Genomic DNA, 12,167 nt, shown 5'->3' with positions numbered 1-12,167 from the left:
TCTCCGGTTGGGTGCACACCTCGGTCCCATCCGCCCCACGCATTTTAGTCGTCGTTTGGGACTGGCGCGTAGGGTTGGCCAACCACGCCAGCAACGCGCTCGACCTGTCGCCCTCCGCAATAGACCGGACCGTATAGGCCTTATAATCGAAACAACGGAGCCGTTCGACCTCCACCGCTACCTTCTCCCTCGCCTCTACCGTCTGTGTTTGCAATTCTGGGTGTCCGGGGCGGCTAATTTCGAGCTCGCGGAGTGCTCGGTCCGCTGTGTCTAAGTCAGCCAGGATAACACGCCGCATGCCCACCTTCTTAGAGATACAGTAGCCCCTCACCACCACCTTGAAAGCGTCCCATTCGAACGCCCTAGTACTCGCAGAGCCGCCGTTTGACGCAAAATAATCTGTGATTCTCTCCCCTAGGTCCGCCTTGAAGACACTGTCCTCGAGGATCTCGGGGCGCATCTTCCAGGTGGGTACTGCCGGCTTCCCAGGGAACCAGCGAATGTCCAGTAGGAGGGGGTTATGGTCTGAGATGGTCCGCGATAAGTACTCCGATCGGACCGCTGCCGAAACTAATTCGGACGAACCAAGAAAGCCATCTAGTCTGACATGCAGCTCATGAAGGCTCGAAAAGTATGAGTAATCTCTAGACGCGGGGTGATGCGCCCTCCAAATGTCCGTCAAACCCCAGCGGGTCTGCCAATCTTGACGACCCTTAGCCGTCCGCCGGACCGGGGAATCGGGGAGCGGGGGATGCGAGCGGTCTATGTCTACATCCACTACGGAGTTAAAGTCTCCCCCCAACAGGAGGGGCCCGGCGAAAAAGTGGGCCAGCGAGCCCGATAGCCTGGAAAGGAAGGCAGTCTGGTCCACATTAGGAGCATACACACAGCAAACGTTCAGGTCCCTCCCTCCTAGCGTGCCCGAGATGGCCACGAAACGCCCCTCTGGGTCCAACACTGTCCTCGTGACCTGGAAGTGGACTCCTGCCCTAATCCATATTAGCGCCCCCCTGGCATAAGCAGAGTACGCCGTGGAAAAGACCTGCCCTCGCCACCTACGCTGAAGCGCCGCCCCTTCCGCCTTGTTCAGATGCGTTTCCTGCAGCAGCGCCATTTGCACTCCCCTACGCACTAAATAAGCATGGACCTTGTGACGCCTGGACATAGTGTGAAGCCCCCTCACGTTCCAAGTAATACATTTCAAGTTAGCAACATCAGCCATTGTCCCAGAGTGTTCTTGCACAGTCTCCCCGTTCGGGTCCCCACAAAGAAAAAGCATCAATCCTCCCAGCGCTGACGGCGGCCATTGCCCCCAACCAGAACCAAACCACCCAAAAACCAACAAAACCCCCCCCCAACCACCCCAGAACAGGACCCAAACTGCACCATTTAGATCCCATCCAAACCTCTACGGAGATCAACCCCAAAATCCCCACTAGTCCTACGGTCGCCACCGTAGGAAGGCCTTATGGGCCAGGTGCGGGCTGAGCGGAGGCAGTGGGCCCTCGTCGCCCAGGCTACCAGGACTATAGTAAGCCCCCTCCGGTGTCAAACCCTTCCGGGGCAAGAGCAGAAGCCCCCCAACCCTCCCTCCTTCGTTGTCAGCAATAAAGAACGGCAACCGCCTCCCCCCTGCCAGGCCCCCACCCAAAACAAGGCAGCATATCTCGTTACCCTTGTCCGTCCAAAAGGTCCTCCACCGATTTCGGTGTGATCACCGGTGTATGGGTACTGTCTGCCACTGAATCTTCCGAGTCCGATGGTGCCCCCTGAGCACCCGGGTTTTCTTCCTCCTCCTCGATGACTTCGCCTCTTGCTCCCGACAGTTCCGACAGAACTTCCAACACTCCCCTCCGCTCCGATGATGTCTCCGCAGTCGAGGGCCCTCCCGTGCGGCCGCGGCGGTTCCTGACCCTCTTAGATCGCCTCCTTTGTTCCGGCTCCTCCGCCTGATGGGTCGAGGCGCTATAACCATCTTTCCCTGTCCGGTACAGTTCGAGCCAGTCACAGACCTCCTCTGGGGTGTCGAAGAACTGGGTTTTGTCGTCAACAATGACGCGGAGCCTTGCGGGAAATAGGAGTGAATATTGAATGCCCTCACTCCTGAGTTCACGCTTAACCGCTAGGAAGGAGAACCGCTTGCGCTGCGTCTCGTAGGTGTAGTCAGGGAAGATATTCACCTGACTGTTTGCAACCTGGAACGGGCCATTGTGCCTGGCGGCATTTAGGATCAGGTCTCTGTCCCGGAAATGTAGCAACCGTGCCACCACTGGCCTTGGGGCTCGTCCCTGCTGTGGGGGCCGTGCTGGGACTCTGTGGGCCCGTTCTAGAGTGTAAAATGAGGACAGGCCCTCTGGGACCACCGTGTCTCGGAGCCAGGTCTCCAAGTATCGCACCATATCGCCATCCTCGATTTTTTCCGGCAGGCCCACCACCCGAATGTTATTCCTCCTGTTGCGGCCTTCCGCATCCTCTGCCCTTCGTTCGAGGGTCTCAATTCGGGACATGGCATCCTTTATCGTCGCAGCCAGGGTTCTCTGCGCCGGTTCTAAAGTCTTCACCGTGCCCTCCACCTCCTTGACCCGGTCCGAGAGTTTACCATGGTCTGCCCTAAGGAGGCCCAGGCCCGTCGCCACCTGGGCAATGTCCTGTTGGAGGGCCGACCGAGTTGCCTCAATCGCTTCCAGTACACGGTCGAATTGTTGCTGGAGTGGTGCGCCACCAGGTCTTTTAGGGTCTCCATGCTCTTCCTTGTCCTGGGCTTCAGAGTCTGAGGCGGTCTGGCTGGATCCCTTGGCTCCTTTAGGTTTCCCCATGCTGCCAGGGGCTCTCCGTGAGGGTCCCGGAGTAGGCGTCTCCGTGTGCAGGTGTCCAGCACGACCTTCCCGGGGGTTCGTTCTCAAGTCGGGTATGGGCGATCTCCTTCTCCAGAGCCTGTGAAGACTCCGCCGCTTCAGCTCACGCCACCGCCACGGCGTCCGAGGGCACCGATAAGGGGGCGGAGACAACCGTCGCCGAGTCGGGCAGGCCCGTTCACCCACTATGGCTCCGGGGCGAGGGCCACCAACTCCCTCGGTTGATCCGTGGCGCCAGAGTGTCGCGCCACCCATGTAGTTGGGCTGGCCAGGAAATCGTATCTAGTCGCGGAGTCGCGGTGCAGACCACCGCCTGGAACAGAGGGCACCCGCGCCCGGTGCCCTCTAGTGCGTGGGCACCCGCCCGGTCGTCTAATCGAGTATGAACCCGTTGTAGAAGGTCCGAGCCTGCCAATGTCCAATGTCTAAAACAACTGAGGATGGTGAAGCCGGGTGCCAGTCGACACCCGCGAGACCTCTTCAACTCCGTAGTTTCGATCAAGGGGACAAAGGGGTCCGGGCGCCATGTTGGGTCGCACTCCGCAACTCCGCAAACTTCGGCATTTCTTCGAAGCCACCCCCGTCCAAACTCCACCAAGGCCCCCGGCAGGGTGTCGTCGCCTCACTCAACCGAATGCGGGGTCTGGGGCGCCCCTCAGCCTCCGATGTTCAGGATAATTTCGGGCTTAGTCCCGGAGCCGAGCTCTCAGGCGACCATCGCCATCGGCGCCCAAGCCACGCCCCTCACATATTCTGTAATGATATATGACATTGCTCCACATGGTCAGAGGTTGGACACCATACTCACATTGCTGAAGTCATGTAAGTGCACATGTCGGCCAGCACCTATCCCAAAACCTTGTCTGGCTCACAGAGGTAGAGCTTGCAAAAGGGACACAACCCCATTGCACATGCGTCAGTCAGTTCCTTCCTGTGTAGGGACGATGCTCATTGTCGCACACGAGTGGACAATTAAATCAAAACACCTCACAGTCAGACACCAGTGGGGTGGCATAGACTTTATTGGCATGTGCGTGTCAGTATGGACGAGGCAACAGCCACAACAGGAAGGGACATGCTTCAGACACTTACACGCAGCATGGTTGCATGTCGAGGTTCAGATAATGTTGGTGCAAACATGGACAACAATGATCACGGATGGCAACGCTCCCAGCCCACCTTGCCTTGCTTTGCTGGACGAGTCATGTGTTGTTTGGTGTCTGCCCATTGCCCCATGTGAGGGGGCATGACTCACTGCCCATGGGATCTGCATAGTGCTCTGCCAACGGGGTGCGCCGACTATCTGCTCTGCTAACAGTGATCAGGTGAAAGGGTCCGACAGGTTCACATGTAGTGCTACATTGCCATGTGTGTGCTTTCCCCCAGCAGTGTGTCCAAATTGCCAGCATTGCCACATGACGCTGTGTTGCTCTGACCATGGACCTGCATCACCTTGCACAGGTGTGTGTACACACGCGTTGTTCCAAGCACATGCATCCAGAGTTCGGACGATGGCAGATGTGTCCACTGTTGTGGTGAGATATGTGAGCTATCCCCATGATGCAACAAGTTGTTGGGACCTGTGCTGTGGGTCACAATCCGATGTGGCTGCAGGAATGTAGTTACTGGTCCATGAATGCGAGGGCAGCTTCTTGTGCAATGTATTCCAATAGTACATTGTTGTTGTGTTCAAGGAACACCAGGGTGAGCTAATCCATTAACTGGTCCGGGCAGGTGTGCTCAGCCCACGCCTTTTCACCAATCCGCAACACAGCCCAATAGGGAGCGCCTCGATGTGGTCACAGCACAGAAGGAATTGTGCAATCTCTCCTGCACAACTGCCAATGCATACGCAGTATGTTAAGGCATCCCATGCAGGGCTGTCTCGGTTACACTCCTGTTCGTGTTCCAACAGGGGGCACAGACACAAGTCATAGTCCAATTCATCTACAGTTGTGTTGGACAGGCAGACATCCATGGGGCACTCGAATGTGCATGTTCGGCAGTGGAACCAGGGCTGGACACAGGTGACCTAGGCAATGCAAAAGCTGAGCCGGTAACTGATGCAGCACTGCCAGTGGCACTGCACCCCGTAAATGCAGCATACATGCACAGTATTGTTCCATGTGATGGGGGTTGTGCATCTGCCCGGTATGGCCTGCCATTGCCTAGGTGCGTCTCGTGGAACCGGCATTCTTTGGTACTGCTGCAGTTGTGTAGAGAATACGCCACAGCTCCTTAGCAATGACTCCAATGTGTGTGCAACGTTGGGCTGAATGGATTGCTGTTTCTGCTAGTGTCAAGGGAATCCCATGCGGGGTACCTCAGGCAGGGGATTCTGTGTGTGGGTTGTGGATAAGTCAGATAGTTTATTTGCGCAATGCGTGGTGTGGGAGTTGTCTCCATCTGCCATGGCATCTCTCTCAGGGTGTTCTGGACCAAGGTCAGAGATGCAGGTGTCCTCCCACCCTCTGCATTTGAACAATGGAGCTTTTATCCCAGATGTTTGTTTGACTACTACTTGGGTTTTCAGAATGTGATGTGGCTTTGGCTCTGAGATTAGGGGCCAGATGTAGGTAGGCCGTTACCGATCGGTAACGGCCGAAAATACCGATTTTGGGCCCTTACCGATCGGTATACAGCCATCGAGATGTAGGTAACAAAAAAAAGTCAAAATCGGAGTGAAAACCGAATCGGAATGAGTACCGAATGGAAAAGAATCCGATACGTACATACCGAAAATCGGATATGTAACGAATCGGTAACACACCGAATCGGATGCAAACACCGATTCGGTCAATGTACCGAATCGGTAGACACACCGAATCGGAAAATAACCGATTCGGTCCATGTACCGAATCGGTAGTGACACCGATTCGGAAATTATCCGAATCGGTCCATGTACCAATTCGGTACTGACACCGAATCGGAAATTATCCGATTCGGTCCATGTACCGAATCGGTAGACACACCGAATCGGAATAAAGCCGATTCGGTCCATGTACCGAATCGGTAGATACACCGAATCGGACATGAGCCGAATCGGAGAACCTACCGATTCGTATGAATCACCGATCGGGAAATTCCCCGATTCCGACAGATGGGGAGATGTAGGGAGGCACAGAAACACCGAAATCGGCTCAAATTCGGTAGAATTCACTCGGTATTTACCATGGATTACAATCAGGTGGTAACCAACTCCAACCCATAAAAACAGCCCCAAAATGCATTGTAACTTGCAGGATGGCAGCTTTTTATGTCATTGCGAGGCGGCTACGGCTACAGCAGGAAGGACAGAGGAATGGAAAAGAAATGAACAGGTCTACAGACAGAGGATAACCCTGTTCATGCTCACAGAGGCAGAGATCCTACAGAGATACAGGCTGGACTCTGACACCATACTTGAGCTCATCAGGGACCTCAAACCATTGTTGGACCACCACACCCCAAGGGCACACGCCATCCCAGCACACGTCCAGGTGCTATGCAGCCTACACCTGCTTGCGTCTGGCAGCTATCAAAGTGGAGTTGCAGCAGCAGGAGGGGTGACCCAGAGCAGCCTGTCAAGGTTCTTCCACACATTCCTTGACGCCATGATACACAGGATGGACCAATACATCTCTTTCCCTGCAACCCACGCAGAACTGCTACAAACTAAAGCTGACTTCTACCAGATGGCACAATTTCCCCAAATCATTGGCTGCATAGATGGCACGCACATTCCGATTTGCCCACCAGCGGACACAGAATACATATACCGCAATCGGAAGTCTACACACATCATCAACGTGCAGGTGATCTGCAATGCGAAGTGCACCATCACAGACCTGGTAGCAGAATTTCCAGGGAGTACCCACGACTCCTATATTTTCCAACAGAGCGGCATCTATGCACGGCTGATGGCTGGCGAATTTGGTGAAGGATACCTCCTAGGTGAGACACATCATCAGACCCCCATAACACAAAGTAGCTAGGTGGAATACATGTATGCATGTGTCTAATGTTACCCCTTTCTCTTCCAGGCGACAGTGCATATGCCCTCCGCTCATTCATACTCACCCCCTACCTCAACCCCTCCACACCCAGCCAAAGGAGGTATAACCGGGCCCACATACGCACAAGGAATGTCGTCGAACGGACCTTTGGCATCTGGAAAAGTAGATTCAGATGCCTGCACAAGAGTGGAGGTGCAAGGCAGTATACCCCCATCACCTGCTGCAAGATCATAGCTGTATGTGCAATGTTACACAACCTTGCGGTGAAGAAGGGCACTGAGGTGGAGTTGTCTGACTACGAGGACCATGATGACGACGAAGCTGTGCCACTGACACAGCCAGCTGGGGTGTGTACGCCAAGTGATGTCAGATACAGACGTGAGGAGATTACAGAAAACTATTTCTGAGTGAGTACAGATGCACAGACAGGTAAATGGTTGTGGTGAAAAAGCAATTTTTAATACTGTTGCAACACAGTTACTGCACTGATGTGCAACAAAAAAAGGTGTAATAGCAAAGAAAACAAAAGTCTAAGGTCCAGGTTGCCTCACCCGCCCTTGCAAGGCTATTTCTTTGAGCGCTTGGCAGCCCCACTGGGGTGTCCCTCACCCCCTTCAGAATGACCAGCGGCATCTGCGGAGCGCCTGGTGCTCCTGCGTGGCTCTGATGCAGCGCTGGCCGGGCTGCTGCGGCTGCTGCTGTCCCCAGCATCCCCCAGGTCCAGGGCAGGATTTGCGGCAGTGTTAGAGATAATCATGGCCTCCATTGCTGTCGTGATGCGGGCCATTCCCCTTGTTATCTCTGCGGTATTTTGGGTGAGACTAGACTCCATGTTGGCACCGCGCTGACAGAGTTGTGCCGTTGCAGCAGCAAGGCGGCTTATGGAGCGGTTCTGCACCCGGGCATCCCGCCTGCGCACCAGCTCATGCTCCTCCAGTCTGCCACATAACTGGGTAATGGCAGTGGTTAGCCTGCCTAAACCTGCTGCTACCTCCTTGTTGGAATCCACAAAGGCCTGAAAACCTTTCACCATTTCCCCCATCTGCAGGTTGTGCTGCAGGAGCTGGCGTTGGCAGGCCATGATGGACTTCGCCTGCTGCCTTTGGATCTTCACCATATTACCTTCGAGGCCCAGGAAGACACTGCCCTCCGGTGCTGGTGCTGCAGTGGTGGGAATGGCACGGCGCCGGGTACTGCTGCTGCCGGCCTGCTGAGTGGGCTGGGGTGCCACTGGTGGGGGTGTGGTGCTGGCCGGGGCCTGAGCCCCTGCTCCCAGGACAGGGTGTACTGGAGCCACAGCCATGATTGTGGCAGGAGCTGGTGTAGGTGGAAGGAGGTCCCTTGTCGGAGAGTTCTCTGGGGAGAACAGCAAGGGGGGTGTGCTCGGCATTTGTGGGGAGTGAAGTGAATCAAAGTCAATTGCCAGGTCTCCCTCAATGCCCAGCCCTATGGTGTTTTCCTCCTCCTCCTCCTCGGCTGCCTGACTCGTGCTCGGCCCTGCGAGTGCAGTGGTAGATGGTGCTGCTGCCTCTGTTGTCAGTGGTTGTCCGCCTGATGGTGCCCCTAGGTACAAAGAAGCATTTGTAAATTGAGTGCCGATGTATTACAGTCAGTACAATTAAAGCATTCCACATGTCCTTGCATCTCCTTAGAATGTGTTCCACTGTTTCCTGTCTTGTGATTCTGCACTGCCATATTTTGCTAACTTCTGCTGACTACATGTACCATGATGCTTGTCTCTTGTATGTTGGTTACAGTACTGTGCTGGGGTTTGGCTGTGCATTGTGTCTAATGGGGAGGTGTCTGGTAGGGTGTGTCATGATGCGCATGCTTCTTACCTGTAGCTGTAGCTCTGGCTGAGCTGTCCAGGGTCCCAATTCCGGTCACGCTCTCCCTCTCAATGGTGCTGGAGACCAGTTCCTCCAGCTCGGTGAGGGGTGGCGCCGGGTTCCTGCCTCCACCTGTGACTCCAGCCTGCCTCTGGATCTCAGCCATCTTCCGTTTGGTCAGGCTGCGGATATCATAGAAGCGCTTCTTCAGCTCATCAAGGGACCTGGGGGTGACACCCACAGCATTGACCTTCTGGGCGATTTCGCTCCAGAGCCTCCTCTTGGTGCTGTCTGGCACATTGAGGGACAGCTTTCCGAATAGCTGCCGGTGCACCCTCACCACCTCCTCAACCAACACCTGCAGCTCGATGGTGCTGAACTTTGGCTTCCTCTTCTGGCTGGACTTCTGGCTCTCACTAGGGTTTGCCATCTTGATCAGAACAGTTCACTACCTCCTACTCCCACTGCTGCTAACTGTGAGTGTTCAGCTCAGGCTGGCTCTCCAGAAAGTTCTTAATTAGCTGCACCTGCCAGGGTTGCCACTCCCTGTTTGGGTGGGGGAGGGGGAGCCACCTCATTGGCTGAATCGGCTTTTACCGAATCGGATATAACCGATTCGGTAAAAACTGAATCGGTAAAATCCGAATCGGTAAAATCCGAATCGGTAAAATCCGATTCGGATTTTACCGATTCGGTTTCTTCAATGCATTCCTATGGGCTTTTTGGCCATGGGTGTGTTTTCATACCTCCGAATCGGTAATTGCCGAATCGGATTTTACCGACTCCGCTATTTCCGATTCGGTGGTAGCCGATTCGGCTATTTCCGAATCGGTGGTAGCCGATTCGGTACTTTCCGATTCGGTCCGTGCCGATTCGGTACGTAGCGATTCACATTACCGATGCCGACCGATTCGCTATTATTTCGCGGTTTGTTTGCTACATCTCGTTTTCCGATTTCAGAATACCGATTCGGCCCGCCTCGGTATTTTGAAATCGGAAAATCACTTTTACCTACATCGGGCCCTAGGACACTGCCTTGGGCTCATGGTGTACGGATGGCAATACACACTCACATGTGGTGCCAGGTGCCCTGCAAGACCTTGCGCTGCTTGTGCAATCTCACTCTGTCTCTCTCCCTGGCTCTCTCACTCTCTTTCCTTTGTTGGGCACATGGCACACTTTCTTCTGTTGGATTTAGTCTTCCAGGCTGTGTCTTACAGAATATCCAGTGAGGACTTGCTAGTACTCATCCAAATGGTTGTTTTGGCGTCTGTTTGTGTGGTGTTTTGTGTTGGTGATTGCATTGCTGTATGACTGAATCTCCATTTTCTGGCCATGCATGTATGTTGGTTTTCCTTCTTGTGCGACATCAGGCAAAATATTTGTTTTGGGATTCGTGGTGTAGGTGTGCAGTTTCTTAGTCCTGGGTTAGTGGTGGGCCAGAGGGAGAGGGTGTTTTGGGCCTGGGTGTGGTGTTGGTGGGTCTTGTGGCCCTCTTGATGTCCGTGCTGCATGTTCAGTTGCTGTGGGGCATCTGTTGTTCTTCATGTGTGGCTCTGGGCTGTGCTCCCTTTTTTTGTGTAGACTGTGGTCCAACTTTACTCCAGGTCAAAGAAGATGTTAATTTCCTGTGCTAACGCGCCCTATTACATGTTTTGTATTCTTATCGCTGATCTGGATAGTTGTTGTGAATGTTGAGGTGTGTTGTGGCTTTTAGCACGGGAACACCTACTCTGCATCTCATTAGCTATAGTTGTGGGGGTCCTATGTGGCGATGTCTTTTGTGGCTGCTATCGCGGGAAACTGGTGCTGTGGGCTGTTAGCACCAGCTTCTAAATGGGGTGGTAAATTTATCACTACTTTGGCTGCGATAAAGTGCCGTTAATTCAGTGATAGCTCTTTGTGAATATGCCCCAAGGAGTATAAACTGACACTGTAGCCCAGGTAAAGGGATACAGCCTTAAACTATGCACCTAGAATATGATCGGCTTGAAGAGCAAACTAGGGAGTGAAGACAACTTTGCCTTCCAGAACCAACTCGACAAATCACCCTTGACGAGACATGGACTGTTTCACCACCCAGCCTTCAAAGGCCACTCAGTCCAGAAAAAAACAAAAGTATTTGGTCACCCCTCTGGGGGGCGGGGAGTGGCCACCTATATCGCGCTGTCCTTGGAAGAACAAACAGTGATGCTGTCTGGGCCAGATTGAGGCATCCTGATCTCATTCCTCACTAGTTGAACACACAAGCAGGTATTTATCATAATAAACGTCTATATTCAACCTATTCTAAACTAAAAAAATAACGTCATTGTGAAAATCAAATCAATTATCCTAAACCAAAAGCACCATGCTCTGGAACTCGAATTTACATCTAAAAGAGATTCCAATATGAATAGGATTAGCTCGAGAACAACTGGTGATTTTCTCATCCAACAGAACAGCTACTTAAACATACAGCCTCAGGTGTCAGTGTCTGGGAACCGTAAGGACAAACACAGGGAGAACTTTCTGCTTGACATTGAGAACCTTGGGATGAGAGCACTTAATGGTAGATAACCCATCCACTGCCCAGCAAATCTCACTTACATTGGCCACGATCTGAGTTCATTATTAATTATACCTTCCTATTGTTCCCTCTATTTCCTGCTGTTTGTTCAATCCAAATTACTGAGAGTTGCAAGGTCATCTTAGACCTGAGAAGAGAGGTTGTCGAGAGGGGGCCTGTCACTTTGGCTCTCGATTCACGATAAATTATAAGAAACTGAAATGGTCAGAAACAACCATAGTACTATAGCAGTCCTGGAAAATGTGAAAGACAAAACTTGACCCATTTAGCAACATCACACAAATTTACAACTGACCTACCTGCAAATAATAACTGTAACACGGATGGCAAATCTAGGACAAACTTTTCAGCACCACCAGGACACTGCTAAAAAGAGATCAGTAGCCTTCCATATGGTCAAGAAAAACCAAAAACAGATGTTGAGGCTGGTTTGAAGGGGCAGTGCTAAAACAAGAAACAACATAGACACACTAAGAGCCGCAAAAAACTGAATTACCCAAAGTTAGTCTGGGTTGACAACAGAAAAAATATGGATGACTTTTGGGCCAAACTGTTAAATGACAGCAAGCAACCTAAATCAAGAAATTTCTGGTCAATTGTGACTAATCTAAACCGAAAGCAGCAGCCCTTAGGGAATACTGCTATCAAGGATGAGTGGTGGGTTGCTTTTCTCAAGAAACACTTCTCAGCAGCAAATGACTTAGGCCCAGATTTACAAAAAAGTCATGGAGGGCAGCGCAGCGGCCAATAATGCAGCCCTGCATGACATAGAGGGAGAAAGAGAGTGCCATATCTGCAGAGATATGGCTCACTCGTCCCCTCTCCCTAGCATCGGCCCTGTTTTCAGCTGTCATAGTGGTAGGGTGATATGCAGTTGGTGGTCGCCTTATCACAACTGGTAGAGAATCCCGATTTGTTG

This window comes from Lissotriton vulgaris, chromosome 4_1 (assembly GCF_964263255.1).
Source record: "Lissotriton vulgaris chromosome 4_1, aLisVul1.2, whole genome shotgun sequence".
NCBI lineage: Eukaryota > Metazoa > Chordata > Amphibia > Caudata > Salamandridae > Lissotriton > Lissotriton vulgaris.
Note: the sequence above shows the minus strand (reverse complement) of the source record.